Source organism: Somniosus microcephalus, chromosome 32, assembly GCF_052327205.1.
Source record: "Somniosus microcephalus isolate GS21.2 chromosome 32, FLI_Smic_1.0, whole genome shotgun sequence".
In the NCBI taxonomy this organism is placed as follows: Eukaryota; Metazoa; Chordata; class Chondrichthyes; order Squaliformes; family Somniosidae; genus Somniosus; species Somniosus microcephalus.
The window spans coordinates 37,602,713-37,620,567 of record NC_141018.1 but is presented as its reverse complement, the minus strand read 5'-3'; the positions used below and the strand labels follow the sequence as shown (position 1 = coordinate 37,620,567).

Genomic DNA, 17,855 nt, shown 5'->3' with positions numbered 1-17,855 from the left:
ATGGGGCCTCTCACTCACTGCACGGAAGCTGGGATCGCTCTCCACCCCAATCGCACCTTTTGCAGGAGGGCAGGAGAGGGAACAGGCCCGACTTCTGCAAGTCTTTCTTTAAATGGAACCAGGCTGATGTGCGGAGATCCCTGCTTCACTGGGCAGTCTTTACCACACTCACTATCTGGGCTCGCAGAGCAAGAATAAAAATTAGGAGAGATATTTTTTGAAAAGACTCATGGCGACTTTGTAGGTTGATAATGCTGCATTCACCTCGCTAGAGGAGGCAGACACACAGCCCATGGACTCCACATCTAACGAGGAGAGAGAGATTAATGAGGACACTCTCCTGGGGTGTCAATGAGGGCAGTAACCCCGGCTCCATTTAAAAATAAACCGACAGAAATAAACAGAGGCAAGGACAGGACTTTGTCGATTTTCTGTGTGTTTTTAGTCGGCCTTTGCGAGCTGAGGCCCTACTTTGGTGCTTGAAAGAAATGTTAAGGTTATAAAACCTTCATCGATTATCGCTCACCCTGTGGGACTTGTCCAGGAGACCTCAGATGATTATAAAATGCTCCACACCTATAAAATACAAGCTACTGCTCCAAGGGCAGCCCGTGAGATAGAATCACAGACTGTCAACTCCTCATCATTATTATCGACTGGACAAATATTTAGAGTGTGTGTGTTGCCGAGGAGCTTATCGCTTCAATAACAAGTCGCAAAATAACCTCTCCCTTCAGCTTGGATTGCGACAGGACTGCTCGGCGTGAAGAGAAGAAACCCAATTCAAACCCTGGCGGGCTCCCCGTCCCCTCCCGCAGGCATTCACACTCTGTCCGACTTGGAGACGGTGGACTCGCGGCTTGGTCTTAAAGCACGTCCTGCACACAGCTCACCCGCCGCCAGACACGAGGACAGCTTCAGCAGCCCGTGTCCCCCCCGGAACGCAGCCTCGATGGATGGCAGCGCGAGCCGGAGAACCAGAACTGCAGAGTAATAGACCCATCAAGCTCAACGCAAGCTCGAGGAACAGCACCTCACCTTTCGATTCGGCACTTTACAACCTTCCGGACTCAACATCGAGTTCAACAATTTCAGATCATTACCTCTGCCTCCATTTTTTCGGACGGCAGCTGTTGATGATGATTCTGCCATTCCCATTTACACCTCCTCTAAACCCAGCTTTTGTTTCTTTACTTGTCCCATTACCATCTCCTTCTGCCTTGCACCATCATCCCTTCTGTCATTTAATCGCTCCTGTCTTCCACCCTATCACAGACCTTCCCTTTTGTTCTTTCCTCCCCTCCCCCCTTTTCCCTGCCCCTGCACTTGCTTAAAACCTGCTAAATCTGTAACATATTCCAGTTCTGCCGAAGGGTCATCGACCTGAAACGTTAACTCTGTTTCTCTCTCCACAGATGCTGCCTGACCTGCTGAGTGTTTCCAGCATTTGCTGTTTTTATTTCAGATTTCCAGCATCCGCAGCATCTTGCTTTTGTATTCGTCCCATCTCCGACTCGTTTCTCAGCGAGCGAGATTCCCACTGCGGGAGCGGAGCCGGGAGAGCGAGCCCTGGAAACTGCTTGGCTTAACCCCGGGGTGGAGACACACGCTGCGGCCACTCCACTTCCGCCTGGCACCCGACGGCAATGGCAGGATGTGGCTCACCTAAAAAAAGAGACACCGCCACTCAAGGGCATCTTTTCAAACGCCTGTGTGTCTCACATCCGTGTGAACTGGCCTTTAGATACAAGGCAGCTGAAACTTTACAGTGTGGGAGAGCCTCTGTAAGTATTAACACAAAGCTCAGCGACCCCTGCAAAGTTCAGCATGAAGGGCTACACTACCCCTGATAACACTGCCCCGTGTACAGTACAGAATGAGGAGTAGATTCCCCCTGTAATACATTACATTAATACATGGTTCCATCCTCACTGATCACAGACCAGAATCCTCTTGCTCTGTACGGACCAGTTGTAATAATAAATTTTGACAGAGAGATAATAGGATTGACAGAAGGAAGCCTCGCCATTACTTCCCGATACAAGTCCTGTGATCTTACAGGATCTGAAGGCCCAATATTGAACATCAGATTGCACATCGCAACTCAATCACACCCTCAAGCTTAGCTTGGATCCGTTCACGGTCTGTGTGCCAAGTTTCATTTCAGCCCCTTGTCCAATTCCTACCTGCTGAACTCCCAAGGGGTCTGGGCCTGAACCGGGCGAGGATGGACTGTTGGCTCCACGCGGAGGTTGCTGGGAGACGCAGCGGGCTGTAGTCCAAATCTCAAATCACCGGAATATTTTCAGAGCAGGGAAATCTCTGCAAACCACAGGGTCCATCTGGAAATCCTCACTCCAGTACTCCCGGTAACACAATCTGTGGGGAGGAAATTATACTGGTGTTGAACTGTTCGAGGCTTAGAAAAATAGGTCCCTTTACACTAAGTGTCGGCTCTGGGAGAGAGTGATGCCCAGACTGTGCGCCGAACTCCTACCTTCATTGCCTGCCTGCTTCAAACAACAACTTGCATTTATCTAGTGCCTTTAATGTGGTAAAATGTTGCAAGGTGCTTCACAGGAGCGATAATCAAACAAAATCTAACACCGGATCAGGTTATATTAGGGCAGCTGAGGTAGGTTTTAACGAGCATCTTAAAGGAGAGAGAGGTGGAGCCCAGACAGAAGGCAAGTGCCACAAATATCATCACTCTCTGCTGTTTCCAGCTCTCAGGACACCACAACATTTATACCGTTCGCCCATCACCCCCTGTGCTCGCTGACCCACACTGGCTCCCGGTCCAGCAACGCCTCGCTTTTTATTCTCATCCTTGTGTTCAAATCCCTCCCTGGCCTCACCCCTTCCAATCTCTCCAGCCCTACGACCCTCCGAGATCTCTGCGCTCCTCCAATTCTGGTCTCTTGCGCATCCCCCGATTTTAATCGCACCACCATTAGCGGCCGCGCCTTCAGCTGCCTGGGCCCTAAGCTCTGGAATTCCCTCAGTTATGAAGTGTAGAACAAGCATGAATGTCAGAGGGAGGGGGCACTGGGAGAGGGGAGGGGTCACAGCACGAGGGAGGGGCCACAGCGCAAGGGGGAGAAGTCACAGCACGGGGGAGGGGGCCAAAGCGTGAGGGGGAGAGGCCACAGCGCGAGGGGGAGAGGCCACAGCGCGAGGGGGAGGGGCACATCGCGAGGGGTCACATCATGGGGGGGGCCACAGCGCGAGGGGGAGAGGTCACAGTGCGACGGGGAGGGGTCACATCATGGGGGCGGCCACAGTGCAAGGGGAGGGGCCACGGCGCGAGGGGGAGGGGTCACGGTGCGAGGGGGAGGGGCCACGGCATGAGGGGTGGGTCACAGCATGAGGGGGAGGGGCCACTGTGTGAGGGGGAGGGGCCACAGCACAAGGGGCGGGGCCACAGCGCGAGGGGGTGGGGCCACCATGCGAGGGGAGGGGTCACAGCGTGAGGGGGCCTCTGTGCGAGGGGGAGGGGCCACAGCGTGAGGGGGAGGGGCCACAGTGCGAGGGGGAGGGGCCACAGCATGAGGGGGAGGGACCACAGGGTGAGGGGCCACAGCGTGAGGGGGAGGGGCCACTGCACGAGGGGGCGGGGTCACAGCGCGAGGGGCCACAGCGCGAGGGGGAGGGGCCACAGCGCGAGGGGGAGGGGCCACAGCGCGAGGGGGAGGGGCCACAGCGCGAGGGGGAGGGGCCACAGCGCGAGGGGGAGGGGCCACAGCGCGAGGGGGAGGGGCAACAGCGCGAGGGGGAGGGGCCACAGCGCGAGGGGGGCCACAGCGCGAGGGGGGGGCCACAGCGCGAGGGGGGGGCCACAGCGCGAGGGGGGGGCCACAGCATGAGGGGCCACAGCGTGAGGGGAGGGGCCACAGCGTGAGGGGAGAGGCCACAGCGTGAGGGGGAGGGGTCACAGCGCGAGGGGGAGGGGCCACAGCGTGAGGGGGAGGGGCCACAGCGCGAGGGGGGGCCACAGCGCGAGGGGGGGGGCCACAGCGCGAGGGGGGGGCCACAGCGCGAGGGGCCACAGCGTGAGGGGAGGGGCCACAGCGCGAGGGGGGGCCACAGCGCGAGGGGCCACAGCGTGAGGGGAGGGGCCACAGCGTGAGGGGGAGGGGCCACAGTGTGGGGGGAGGGGCCACCGCGGCAATACTTTGGGTGAAACAAGTTGGTCAGAGTTGAGTCTACAGCCACAGAGAGAATAAAATGACACCCGACGGGCTCCTGGCCCCCTCTGCAAATCTCATTCACGGCATTTTAGAATTTCGAGCTCGGCATTATCAGAGATTTTATACGAGTAATCTTGAGGCTTATGAATGAAAAATGATTGTCTTTGTGGAAGCTTCTGTTACAGAATGAAGCTGAGCCTGGGTGTTATTTATCAAAGGGAGCTCGGATCAGGGAAGTGGAATCAAAATATCCTGTGAGCTTTGATTACCGTGTGTGTTCGAGGGAGATGATGGACTGCGGAGGAGCTGCCTGCTCCAGGGCCAGGCCTCTTACAGCAGACTCCACTCATTAACCCGTTCCCAGGTGTCTGCCACAAACCCCGGGGCTCATTGTAACCTGAGCCGCCCCGCGGCAAACGCCAGGCGCGGATTGTCAGCACGTTTCACTCCAGCGCCCGACGGGGCTCCCCAAAGAAAAACTGAACGGGGCGAAAAACGAGCGGATGATCCGATCCTGGAGTTTCCCGCTGGGCGGGTCAGGATAAAATTACCCACATACAGTGTCAGTGACCCGAAGAGCATCATAGAGGCGCCTGTAGGCCCGGGCTCGCTCAGTACACAGGAGCTCTGTAGGCCCGAGCCCAGGCTCGCTCAGTACACAGGAGCTCTGTAGGCCCGAGCCCAGGCTCTGACAGTACACAGGAGCTCTGTAGGCCCGAGCCCAGGCTCGCTCAGTACACAGGAGCTCTGTAGGCCTGAGCCCAGGCTCTGACAGTACACAGGAGCTCTGTAGGCCCGAGCCCAGGCTCTGACAGTACATAGGAGCTCTGTAGGCCCGAGCCCAGCCTCTGACAGTACACAGGAGCTCTGTAGGCCCGAGCCCAGGCTCGCTCAGTACACAGGAGCTCTGTAGGCCCGAGCCCAGGCTCGCTCAGTACACAGGAGCTCTGTAGGCCCGGGCCCAGGCTCGCTCAGTACACAGGAGCTCTGTAGGCCCGAGCCCAGGCTCGCTCAGTACACAGGAGCTCTGTAGTCCCGAGCCCAGGCTCGCTCAGTACACAGGAGCTCTGTAGGCCCGGGCCCAGGCTCGCTCAGTACACAGGAGCTCTGTAGTCCCGAGCCCAGGCTCGCTCAGTACACAGGAGCTCTGTAGGCCCGGGCCCAGGTTCGCTCAGTACACAGGAGCTCTGTAGTCCCGAGCCCAGGCTCGCTCAGTACACAGGAGCTCTGTAGGCCCGGGCCCAGGCTCTGACAGTACACAGGAGCTCTGTAGGCCCGGGCCCAGGCTCTGACAGTACACAGGAGCTCTGTAGGCCCGAGCCCAGGCTCTGACAGTACACAGGAGCTCTGTAGGCCCAAGCCCAGGCTCGCTCAGTACACAGGAGCTCTGTAGGCCCGGGCCCAGGCTCTGACAGTACACAGGAGCTCTGTAGGCCCGGGCCCAGGCTCTGACAGTACACAGGAGCTCTGTAGGCCCGAGCCCAGGCTCTGACAGTACACAGGAGCTCTGTAGGCCCGGGCCCAGGCTCTGACAGTACACAGGAGCTCTGTAGGCCCGAGCCCAGGCTCTGACAGTACACAGGAGCTCTGTAGGCCTGAGCCCAGGCTCTGACAGTACACAGGAGCTCTGTAGGCCCGAGCCCAGGCTCTGACAGTACACAGGAGCTCTGTAGGCCCGAGCCCAGGCTCGCTCAGTACACAGGAGCTCTGTAGGCCCGAGCCCAGGCTCTGATAGTACACAGGAGCTCTGTAGGCCCGAGCCCAGGCTCTGACAGTACACAGGAGCTCTGCAGACCCGAGCCCAGGCTCTGACAGTACACAGGAGCTCTGTAGGCCCGAGCCCAGGCTCTGACAGTACACAGGAGCTCTGTAGGCCCGAGCCCAGGCTCCGACAGTACACAGGAGCTCTGTAGGCCCGAGCCCAGGCTCTGACAGTACACAGGAGCTCTGTAGGCCCGAGCCCAGGCTCTGACAGTACACAGGAGCTCTGTAGGCCCGAGCCCAGGCTCGCTCAGTACACAGGAGCTCTGTAGGCCCGAGCCCAGGCTCGCTCAGTACACAGGAGCTCTGTAGGCCCGAGCCCAGGCTCGCTCAGTACACAGGAGCTCTGTAGGCCCGAGCCCAGGCTCCCAGTAGGCCGAGGGGAAAATTAAGAAACCAGAAAAAAATAATACAGGTCTAAGGGAACAAAATGTATAAAGAAAAATACAAAAGCCAGTGGAAATTCAACTCAGGGAGCTGGAACAGGTTTTAGATTTTAACAAAAAGAGTTACTGATAATGATGTTATTTTAAAAATAAACATTGGCTGTTGGACTGCCTAGCGTTCCATTAACGTGACGTTAGCAGTAATCATTTGAGATATACAGTGGATCACATCGCCTTGCTACAATGACACCAGTTACAACATCCACAACACCTTGATGTTCAACACAAGGGGCCAAACACTCACCGAGCCCTCCCAGGCCCCAAACACCCACCGAGCCCTCCCTGACCCCAAACACTCACCGAGCCCTCCCAGGCCCCAAACACTCACCGAGCCCTCCCAGGCCCCAAACACCCACCGAGCCCTCCCAGGCCCCAAACACCCACCGAGCCCTCCCAGGCCCCAAACACCCACCGAGCCCTCCCAGGCCCCAAACACCCACCGAGCCCTCCCAGGCCCCAAACACCCACCGAGCCCTCCCTGTCCCCAAACACACGCCGAGCCCTCCCAGGCCCCAAACACCCACCGAGCACTCCCAGGCCCCAAACACCCACCGAGCCCTCCCAGGCCCCAAACACACGCCGAGCCCTCCCTGATCCCACCCACCGAGCCCTCCCAGGCCCCAAACACCCACCGAGCCCTCCCAAGCCCCAAACACCCACCGAGCCCTCCCAAGCCCCAAACACACGCTGAGCCCTCCCTGACTCCAAACACTCACCGAGCCCTCCCAAGCCCCAAACACACGCCGAGCCCTCCCTGACCCCACTCACTGAGCCCTCCCTGTCCCCAAACACACGACGAGCCCTCCCAGGCCCCAAACACCAACCGAGCCCTCCCTGTCCCCAAACACACGCTGAGCCCTCCCTGACTCCAAACACTCACCGAGCCCTCCCAAGCCCCAAACACACGCCGAGCCCTCCCTGACCCCACTCACTGAGCCCTCCCTGTCCCCAAACACACGACGAGCCCTCCCAGGCCCCAAACACCAACCGAGCTCTCCCTGACCCCAAACACACGCTGAGCCCTCCCTGACTCCAAACACTCAACGAGCCCTCCCTGACTCCAAACACTCACCGAGCCCTCCCAGGCCCCAAACACCAACCGAGCCCTCCCTGACCCCAAACACTCACCGAGCCCTCCCTGACCCCAAACACCCACCGAGCCCTCCCAGGCCCCAAACACACGCCGAGCCCTCCCAGGCCCCAAACACTCACCGAGCCCTCCCTGACCCCACTCACCGAGCCCTCCCAGGCCCCAAACACTCACCGAGCCCTCCCTGACCCCAAACACCCACCGAGCCCTCCCAGGCCCCAAACACCCACCGAGCCCTCCCAGGCCCCAAACACCCACCGAGCCCTCCCAAGCCCCAAACACTCACCGAGCCCTCCCTGACCCCACTCACCGAGCCCTCCCTGACCCCACTCACCGAGCCCTCCCAGGCCCCAAACACACACCGAGCCCTCCCAGGCCCCAAACACTCACCGAGCCCTCCCAGGCCCCAAACACCCACCGAACCCTCCCAGGCCCCAAACACACACCGAGCCCTCCCAGGCCCCAAACACCCACCGAGCCCTCCCAGGCCCCAAACACTCACCGAGCCCTCCCAGGCCCCAAACACTCACCGAGCCCTCCCAGGCCCCAAACACCCACCGAGCCCTCCCAGGCCCCAAACACTCACCGAGCCCTCCCTGACCCCAAACACCCACCGAGCCCTCCCAGGCCCCAAACACCCACCGAGCCCTCCCAGGCCCCAAACACTCACCGAGCCCTCCCTGACCCCACTCACCGAGCCCTCCCTGACCCCACTCACCGAGCCCTCCCAGGCCCCAAACACACACCGAGCCCTCCCAGGCCCCAAACACTCACCGAGCCCTCCCAGGCCCCAAACACCCACCGAGCCCTCCCAGGCCCCAAACACCCACCGAACCCTCCCAGGCCCCAAACACACACCGAGCCCTCCCAGGCCCCAAACACCCACCGAGCCCTCCCAGGCCCCAAACACACACCGAGCCCTCCCTGACCCCAAACACACAGCGAGCCCTCCCTGTCCCCAAACACACACCGAGCCCTCCCTGACCCCAAACACACACCGAGCCCTCCCTGTCCCCAAACACACACCGAGCCCTCCCTGACCCCAAACACCCACTGAGCCCTCCCAGGCCCCAAACACAACCCCAACACTCAGCGCCAATTAACAATTGGAAATATTTGATTGAGTGTGCTAATGATGTAATGAGTATGTTTATATATAGTCTCAACCTGTAACCCCTCTTGCACACTGCATTCCAGGATAACGCCAGACATTTTCACCTATCCTATCTATGAATGAAAGCAATGTGACAAGGATCTCCGCAGATTAGTTGGGGGGCATGGCTTTAAGAGAATTAGGAGTTATTGAGGGCAAAATAAATGTTTCTGCATAAAAACATATTTGATTCAGTTACTCACAAACTCATTCCCTGTTGGGTATGGGGCTTTACTGTAAGGTAAGTGTTCCTATTTCTGAATGGCCATCTCCGCAATTCACTGGGGTGCATCCAACTACACTCAAACCAGCCCGAATATTCTTGGCATCTTGCACGTTAAAAGTTGTGAAAAAATCTTGCCATTAGCCACCCCATATCTCATCCTTAAGGAGACCTACTTGCTCACAATTAGCTTGCTGCAAATATATTCAAAGAATTACTTTTAATTTTCAAAAATGTCCATAGTGATTTCCTTTTCCCATTCGCCCCCAATCTCCATCTCTCAGTGTTCTGCGAGATGATCTCATTTACGCTCTCTCTGGGCTGCGTACTTGGATGTTAATCGTCAGGCCAGTTTATTTCCCATATATTTATATTCCTTTCAGCTCCACCGTTTTATAATCTGGCCTTTTATTTGTTTCTTCCTCACTCCAGCCTGTGTCGCTTATACACAACATCTTGTCCCTTCGTCTGCGTTCCTCTAATTCTGACCTCTTGAGCATCCTCGATTTCCACCGCTCCACCATTGACGGCCGTGCCTTCAGCCGCCTGGGCTCCAAGCTCTGGAATTCCCTCCCTAAACCTCTCCGCCTCTCTCTCCTCCTTTAAGACGCTCCTTAAAACCTGCCACTATGACCTTGGTCATCTGTCCTAATATCTCATGTGGCCTGGTAACAGATTTTGTTTTATAATTCTGTGAAGTACACTGGGACGTTTTACTAGGTTAAAGTTGTTTTTGTTCAACACAGAAAAACATCCCAAGGCACTTATCAAATTAAAACAAATGACATTTTGAAATGTTCCTCTGAACTCTAACCTTACCAACAGCTAAAACTCAAACAAAGACCAGCCTCTTCACTAGCCCCTTTGTCAAGGACCAGGTCTCCTGAGTTTATCCTCTCCCTCACCATCATTCAACTTCATTTCTGAGTAATTAAAACACCTGTAATTACCCTCCATTTTTCAGGTGTTGTCACACACCAATGGTCCTTTCACAGGGAGTGATTTCTTGGGGGATTGGCTCTGGGTTCATCCTGATTACTCGTTAGAAGTGCTCAGTAATTAAAGGCTCACTACACTAGCAATCAGGCCGATCCCAGAGAAACAGACGCTTTAAATAGTAACAATCGCAATGGACAAAACTCCTGTCCATTCACTGCAAATTATAGATGCCCATTACTCCAAGAAGGACACCATCCAATGGAGACAAGATTGATTCGAGGGAAACCAGCTTCATGAAAAACTCTTCTGGGAGTATTTGATGGGACAGTGTAGAGGGAGCTTTACTCTGTTTCTAACCCGTGCTGTACCTGCCCTGGGAGTGTTTGATGGGACAGTGTAGAGGGAGCTTTACTTTGTACCTAACCCGTGCTGTACCTGCCCTGGCAGCGTTTGATGGGACAGTGTAGAGGGAGCTTTACTCTGTATCTGACCCGTGCTGTACCTGTCCTGGGAGTGTTTGATGGGACAGTGTAGAGGGAGCTTTACTCTGTATCTGACCTGTGCTGTACCTGCCCTGGGAGTGTTTGATGGGACAGTGTAGAGGGAGCTTTACTCTGTATCTGACCCGTGCTGTACCTGCCCTGGGAGTGTTTGATGGGACAATGTAGAGGGAGATTTACTCTGTATCTAACCCGTGCTGTACCTGCCCTGGGAGTGTTTGATGGGGCAGTGTAGAGGGAGATTTACTCTGTATCTAACCCGTGCTGTACCTGCCCTGGGAGTGTTTGATGGGACAGTGTAGAGGGAGCTTTACTCTGTATCTAACCCGTGCTGTACCTGCCCTGGGAGTGTTTGATGGGACAGTGTAGAGGGAGCTTTACTCTGTATCTAACCCGTGCTGTACCTGCCCTGGGAGTGTTTGATGGGACAGTGTAGAGGGAGCTTTACTCTAGTCATTGTCTCATTTCTGTTTGTGGGAGCTTGCTGTGCTCAAATTGGCTGCTGTTTTTCCTACATAACATTTCAAATGTATTTACTTGGCTGTGAAGCGCTTTGGGACGTCTTGAGGTCATGAAAAGTGCTGTAGAGATGCAAGTCTTTCTTTCTTCCATTGCGTAATACAGGGTGTGATTGTGACCCCGCCATTGTGAATTACTGAATTAGGTGTGGAAGTGATGGAGGAACACTCACGTGCGATAATATTAATTTATCACGTGAAAAATGTTAAAACCCCTTGGCTGGATAATTTATTGCTAAACCCGATGTAAAGAGAGGAGCTTCCAACCGTGACTGGGGTAATGAGGCAGAGCAAAGTACAAGCAGGTCTGCAGACCTCCAATCAGTCATGTTCCTGCCAATCACAATCACTGTTTGGCTCCAGGGTGCCTTTCAATGTTAGTTTTTGCCCAACTATTTGAGCAGCAACGATTGGAGCGGAGATTCGCCACAACACACAGGTTTTTTTGATTCATTGACGGGATGTGGACTTCGCCACCAAGACCAGTGCTGATTGCCCATCCCCAATGGAGAAGGTGGTGGTGAGCCACCTTCTTGAGTACAGCCCAGTGGCTCGGCCATTTCAGAGGGCAGTTAAGGCTCAACCACATTGCTGTGGGTCTGGAGTCACATATAGGCCCAGACTGGGTAAGGACGACAGATTTCCTTCCCCAAAGGACATTAGTGAACCAGATGGGTTTTACGACAATCCGGTAGTTTCATGGTCACCATTAGATTTGTTTAATTAACTGAATTTAAATTCCCCAGCTGCCGTGGTGGGAATTCTTTCCCAGTTTTTCTCCCCCTCTCCCATGAAGAATGACAGCGGGGTTCCAAGGGTTAAATTACAGACTGGGCTTTTATTCCCTCGAGTATAGAGGATACATTCAAGAAGGAGTTGGATATATTTCTTAAGGCTAAAGGGATCAAGGGATATGGGGAGAAAGCAGGGACAGGGTTCTGAGTTTGGATGATCAGCCATGATCTCATTGAATGGCGGAGCAGGTTCGAGGGGCCGAATGGCCTACTCCTGCTCCTATCTTCTATAGGGGTGATCCAATCGAGGTGTTTAAGATGATTAAAGGATTCGATAGGGGAGATAGAGAGAAACCATTTCCTCTGGTGGGGGGAGTCCAGAACAAGGGGGCAGAACCTTAAAATTAGAGCCAGGCCGTTCAGGAGTGATGTCAGGAAGCACTTCCTCACACATAGAATGGTGGAAATCTGGACTCTCTCCCAAAAAGCTGTTGAGGCTGGGGGTCAATTGAACATTTTAAAACTAAGATTGATAGATTTTGTTAGGAAGGTATTAAAGGTTACAGAACCAAGGCGGGTGGATGGAGTTAAGATACAGATCAGCCATGATCTGATTAAATGGCAGAACAGGCTCGAGGGGCTGAATGGCTTTCCCCTGTTCCTATATAGTGTGAAGGTGTTGACTCTTGCTGGGACATGATTCCATGGGGCATTGCTGCTGCACCTCATCACTCTGCATGTGAGCCCAGACAAACTAACGTCAGCGGATTTGTTCAACCGTTCAGGGTGTTGCACTTGAGCCCGATCCTGTCCTAGCCTGACGCCAATACACGTGCCCTTTCGAGCAGCTTCACTGCCCATCCATCGGGGCAGGAACTTGGCTCATTTACAGCTTGGGGAACACTGAGGTCAATCACACTGTCACATCACCACCTGGGCCGAGACCATCTAACCTGGCTCAGACCGCAACTCCAAACCCAGACCTGTGAGTACACCAGGTGTGCACCGGGGGAGAGAGAGGGGAGGGGAGGGGGGAGAGAGAGAGAGAGAGGGGAGGGGGGAGAGGGAGAGAGAGAGAGAGGGGAGAGGGAGAGGGGAGAGAGAGGGAGAGAGAGAGAGAGGGAGAGAGAGGGAGAGGGGGAGAGGGGGAGAGAGGGGGAGGGGGAGAGAGGGGGAGGGGGAGAGGGGGGGAGGGGGAGAGGGGGGGAGGGGGAGAGAGAGGGAGGGGGAGAGAGAGGGAGGGGAGAGAGAGAGAGGGGGGAGAGAGAGAGGGGGGAGGGGGAGAGAGAGGGAGGGGGGAGAGAGGGAGGGGGAGAGAGGGAGGGGGGAGAGAGGGAGGGGGAGAGAGGGGGAGGGGGGAGAGAGAGAGAGGGAGAGAGGGAGGGGGAGAGAGAGAGAGGGAGAGAGAGGGAGAGGAAGGGGGAGAGAGGGAGAGGAGGAGAGAGAGAGGGAGAGAGAGAGGGGGAGGGAGAGGGGGTAGATGGAGAAAGAGGGAGAGAGAGGGAGGGGGGAGAGGAAGAAAGAGAGGGAGCTAGCGGGAGAGAGGGAGAGAGGGGGAGAGAGGGGGAGGGAGAGGAAGGGGGAAGCGGGTGCAGGAGGAGTGGGGGAGGAGGGTGAAGGGGGGAGGGAGAAGAATGTTCCTGAATGTGAGCTTTCTTCATCGATTCCCTCGTCCAAGGCCATCAGCCAATAGAAATTCACTCACAGCCACTTGCATCTGGAGCAAGCACAAAGTTTGGTTTCACAACAAGGGCAGGATCCTCACATCTCATCCTCACACCGAGAGGTTAGGAGGGGAGGGGGAATTAACTGGGGGCAGTGACTGGGGAGCAGTGACTGGGGGGGCAGTGACTGGGGGGCAGTGACTGGGGGGCAGTGACTGGGGGCGCAGTGACTGCGGGGCAGTGACTGGGGGGGCAGTGAGAGGCCGTGACGGCTGGATCACTGAGACACCTCAATACTTCACTGATATTTCTCACACTCCCAGGGCAGTGTTTGGATCTGTCTATGTGGGATTTTTAATCTTTTTTGGTCTGCCATCTCCACAGGGACACACAGCAATAACCGAGATCACTTCTGGGGGCTCGGAAACTGTTTCAATTTCCAGCTGACATTTAAAAGGAATTTCATTTTCTGGAGTTCTCTGTGTAAACACACTCGCACACCATGCTATCAATGTGTCATCGACACTGATTACTCTGGCCTCCGACTGGGCTTATCCATCACCACCGATCACATCCATATGTTCCACCTTCCTCTCATATAATAAATGTTCAGTAAACACTCGAGGAGGTCAGAAAGGTCAGTACAACAATGTCTGAAACATTAATGTTGGGATCTTTCCTCCAACTCAGCCAGCCCATGGCCATAATGGCTCTAAACCTCAGGAGGATGTTCAGCAATGGTGAAGGACCATTAGGCCCAATAAGCCTGTTCTTTATACACACACACCAACAACCTCCCTCCAGTGCAGTACTGAGGGAGCGCTGCACTGTCGAGGGTGCTGTCTTTCAGATGAGACGTTAAACCGAGGCCCCGCTGCCCTCTTGCCCTGTTCAAGACTGCCCGAGTGAGGAACTGGACCGAGACTGCCTGAGTGCGGAACTGGACCGAGACTGCCCGAGTGAGGAACTGGACCGAGACTGCCCAAGTGAGGAACAGGACCGAGACTGCCCGAGTGCGGAACTGGACCGAGACTGCCCGAGTGAGGAACTGGACTGAGACTGCCTGAGTGCGGAACTGGACCGAACTGGACCGAGACTGCCCAAGTGAGGAACTGGACCAAGACAGCCCGAGTGAGGGACTGGACCGAGACTGCCCGAGGGAGGAACTGGACCGAGACTGCCCGAGGGAGGAACTGGACCGAGACTGCCCGAGGGAGGAACTGGACCGAGACTGCCCGAGGGAGGAACTGGACCGAGACTGCCCGAGGGAGGAACTGGACCGAGACTGCCCGAGTGAGGAACTGGACCGAGACTGCTTGAGTGAGGAACTGGACCGAGACTGCCCGAGTGCGGAACTGGACCGAGACTGCCCGAGTGAGGAGCTGGACCGAGACTGCCTGAGTGAGGAACTGGACCGAGACTGCCCGAGTGAGGAATGGGACCGAGACTGCCCGAGTGCGGAACTGGACCGAGACTGCCCGAGTTAGGAACTGGACCGAGACTGCCCGAGTGAGGAACTGGACCGAGACTGCCGGAGGGAGGAACTGGACCGAGACTGCCCGAGTGCGGAACTGGCCCGAGACTGCCCGAGTGAAGAACTGGACCGAGACTGCCCGAGGGAGGAACTGGGCCGAGACTGCCCGAGTGAGGAACTGGACCGAGACTGCCCGAGTGAGGAACTGGACCGAGACTGCCCGAGTGAGGAACTGGACCGAGACTGCTCGAGTGCGGAACTGGACCGAGACGGCCCGAGTGAGGAACTGGACCGACACAGCTCGAGTGAGGAACTGGACCGAGACTGCTCGAGTGAGGAACTGGACCGAGACTGCCCGAGTTAGGAACTGGACCGAGACTGCCCGAGTGAGGAACTGGACCGAGACTGCTCGAGTGCGGAACTGGACCGAGACGGCCCGAGTGCGGAACTGGACCGAGACTGCCCGAGTGAGGAACTGGACCGAGACGGCCCGAGTGAGGAACTGGACCGAGACTGCCCGAGTGAGGAACTGGACCGAGACTGCCCGAGTGCGGAACTGGACCGAACTGGACCGAGGGAGGAACTGGACCGAGACTGCCCGAGTGAGGAACTGGACCGAGACTGCCCGAGTGAGGAACTGGACCGAGACTGCCCGAGTGAGGAACTGGACCGAGACTGCCCGAGTGCGGAACTGGACCGAGACTGCTCGAGTGCGGAACTGGACCGAGACGGCCCGAGTGAGGAACTGGACCGAGACTGCCCGAGTGAGGAACTGGACCAAGACGGCCCGAGTGAGGAACTGGACCGAGACTGCCCGAGTGAGGGACTGGACCGAGATGGCCCGAGTGAGGAACTGGACCGAGACGGCCCGAGTGAGGAACTGGACCGAGACGGCCCGAGTGAAGAACTGGACCGAGACGGCCCGAGTGAAGAACTGGACCGAGACGGCCCGAGTGAGGAACTGGACCGAGACTGCCCGAGTGAGGAACTGGACCGAGACTGCCCGAGTGAGGAACTGGACCGAGACTGCCCGAGGGAAGACCTGGACCGAGACTGCCCGAGTGAGGAACTGGACCGAGACTGCCCGAGTGAGGAACTGGACCGAGACTGCCCGAGTGAGGAGCTGGACCGAGACTGCCCGAGTGAGGAACTGGACCGAGACTGCCCGAGTGAGGAACTGGACCGAGACTGCCCGAGTGAGGAACTGGACCGAGACTGCCCGAGTGAGGAACTGGACCGAGACTGCCCGAGTGAGGAACTGGACCGAGACTGCCCGAGTGAGGAACTGGACCGAGACTGCTCGAGTGAGGAACTGGACCGAGACTGCTCGAGTGAGGAACTGGACCGAGACTGCCCGAGTGAGGAACTGGACCGAGGCTGCCCGAGTGAGGAACTGGATCGAGACTGCCCGAGTGAAGAACTGGACCGAGACGGCCCGAGTGAGGAACTGGACCGAGACTGCCCGAGTGAGGAACTGGACCGAGACTGCCCGAGTGAGGAACTGGACCGAGACTGCCCGAGGGAAGAACTGGACCGAGACTGCCCGAGTGAGGAACTGGACCGAGACTGCCCGAGTGAGGAACTGGACTGAGACTGCCCGAGTGAGGAACTGGACCGAGACTGCTTGAGTGAGGAACTGGACCGAGACTGCCCGAGGGAAGAACTGGACCGAGACTGCCCGAGTGAGGAACTGGACCGAGACTGCCCGAGTGAGGAACTGGACCGAGACTGCTCGAGTGAGGAACTGGACCGAGACTGCTCGAGTGAGGAACTGGACTGAGACTGCCCGAGTGAGGAACTGGACCGAGACTGCCCGAGTGAGGAACTGGACCGAGACTGCTCGAGTGAGGAACTGGACCGAGACTGCCCGAGTGAGGAACTGGATCGAGACTGCCCGAGTGAGGAACTGGACCGAGACTGCTCGAGTGAGGAACTGGACCGAGACTGCTCGAGTGAGGAACTGGACCGAGACTGCTCGAGTGAGGAACTGGACCGAGACTGCTCGAGTGAGGAACTGGACCGAGACTGCCCGAGTGAGGAACTGGACCGAGACTGCCCGAGTGAGGAACTGGACCGAGACTGCTCGAGTGAGGAACTGGACCGAGACTGCTCGAGTGAGGAACTGGACCGAGACTGCCCGGGTGAGGAACTGGACCGAGACTGCTCGAGTGAGGAACTGGACCGAGACTGCTCGAGTGAGGAACTGGACCGAGACTGCTGAACTCATTTCTCACAGAACCCTTCTTGCCAACAGATTGTGGAGTCTTTCACCCCATCAGCCTGGCGGTTGTGAACTGTAATAACATTTATTCCTCAAGAGCTGGCACTGTGTATCAACTGCAGTGCGTCGTGGGGAACCTTCCCAGATGGGTCACTAACTTTTGCCAAGACCAAAAAATGGTAGGGGCCAAGGCAGCGGGGTGGGGGCAGGACAGTGGATGGGGACCGGGGTCAGGACGGGGGTACTGGGGTCAGGACTGGGGTCAGGACGGGGGGACTGGGGTCAGGACGGTGGGGTCTGGGGTCAGGACGGGGGTTGGAGACGGAGCAGAGGATGGCGACAGAGCAAGGGACAGAGCAGGAGGTTCGGGTCAGTGCGGCAGTGGGGTGGAGACAGGGATATCTCCAGGGCAGAGGATGGGGACTGGGGTCAGGACGGGGGGACTGGGGTCAGGATGGGGGGGACTGGGGTCAGGATGGGGGGGACTGGGGTCAGGATGGGGGGGACTGGGGTCAGGATGGGGGGGACTGGGGTCAGGATGGGGGGGACTGGGGTCAGGATGGGGGGGACTGGGGTCAGGATGGGGGGGACTGGGGTCAGGATGGGGGGGACTGGGGTCAGGATGGGGGGGACTGGGGTCAGGATGGGGGGGACTGGGGTCAGGATGGGGGGGACTGGGGTCAGGATGGGGGGGACTGGGGTCAGGATGGGGGGGACTGGGGTCAGGACGGGGGGACTGGGGTCAGGACGGGGGGACTGGGGTCAGGACGGTGGGGTCTGGGGTCAGGACGGTGGGGTCTGGGGTCAGGACGGGGGTTGGAGACGGAGCAGAGGATGGCGACAGAGCAAGGGACAGAGCAGGAGGTTCGGGTCAGTGCAGCAGTGGGGTGGAGACAGGGATATCTCCAGGGCAGAGGATGGGGACAGAAGGAGACCACCAGT

General features: G+C 57.2%; 1 long non-coding RNA gene across 2 annotated transcripts in view; it reads right to left on the bottom strand.

Moving 5' to 3' along the window:
* LOC147097446 (uncharacterized) overlaps positions 1-17,855 on the bottom strand; it is a 463,039-nt gene that overhangs the window by 405,542 nt on the left and 39,642 nt on the right. For both annotated transcript variants that reach the window (XR_015074385.1, XR_015074384.1), the window contains exon 2: positions 2,187-2,379. This is a non-coding gene — a long non-coding RNA (uncharacterized LOC147097446). The remainder of the gene's footprint in view (positions 1-2,186; positions 2,380-17,855) is intronic.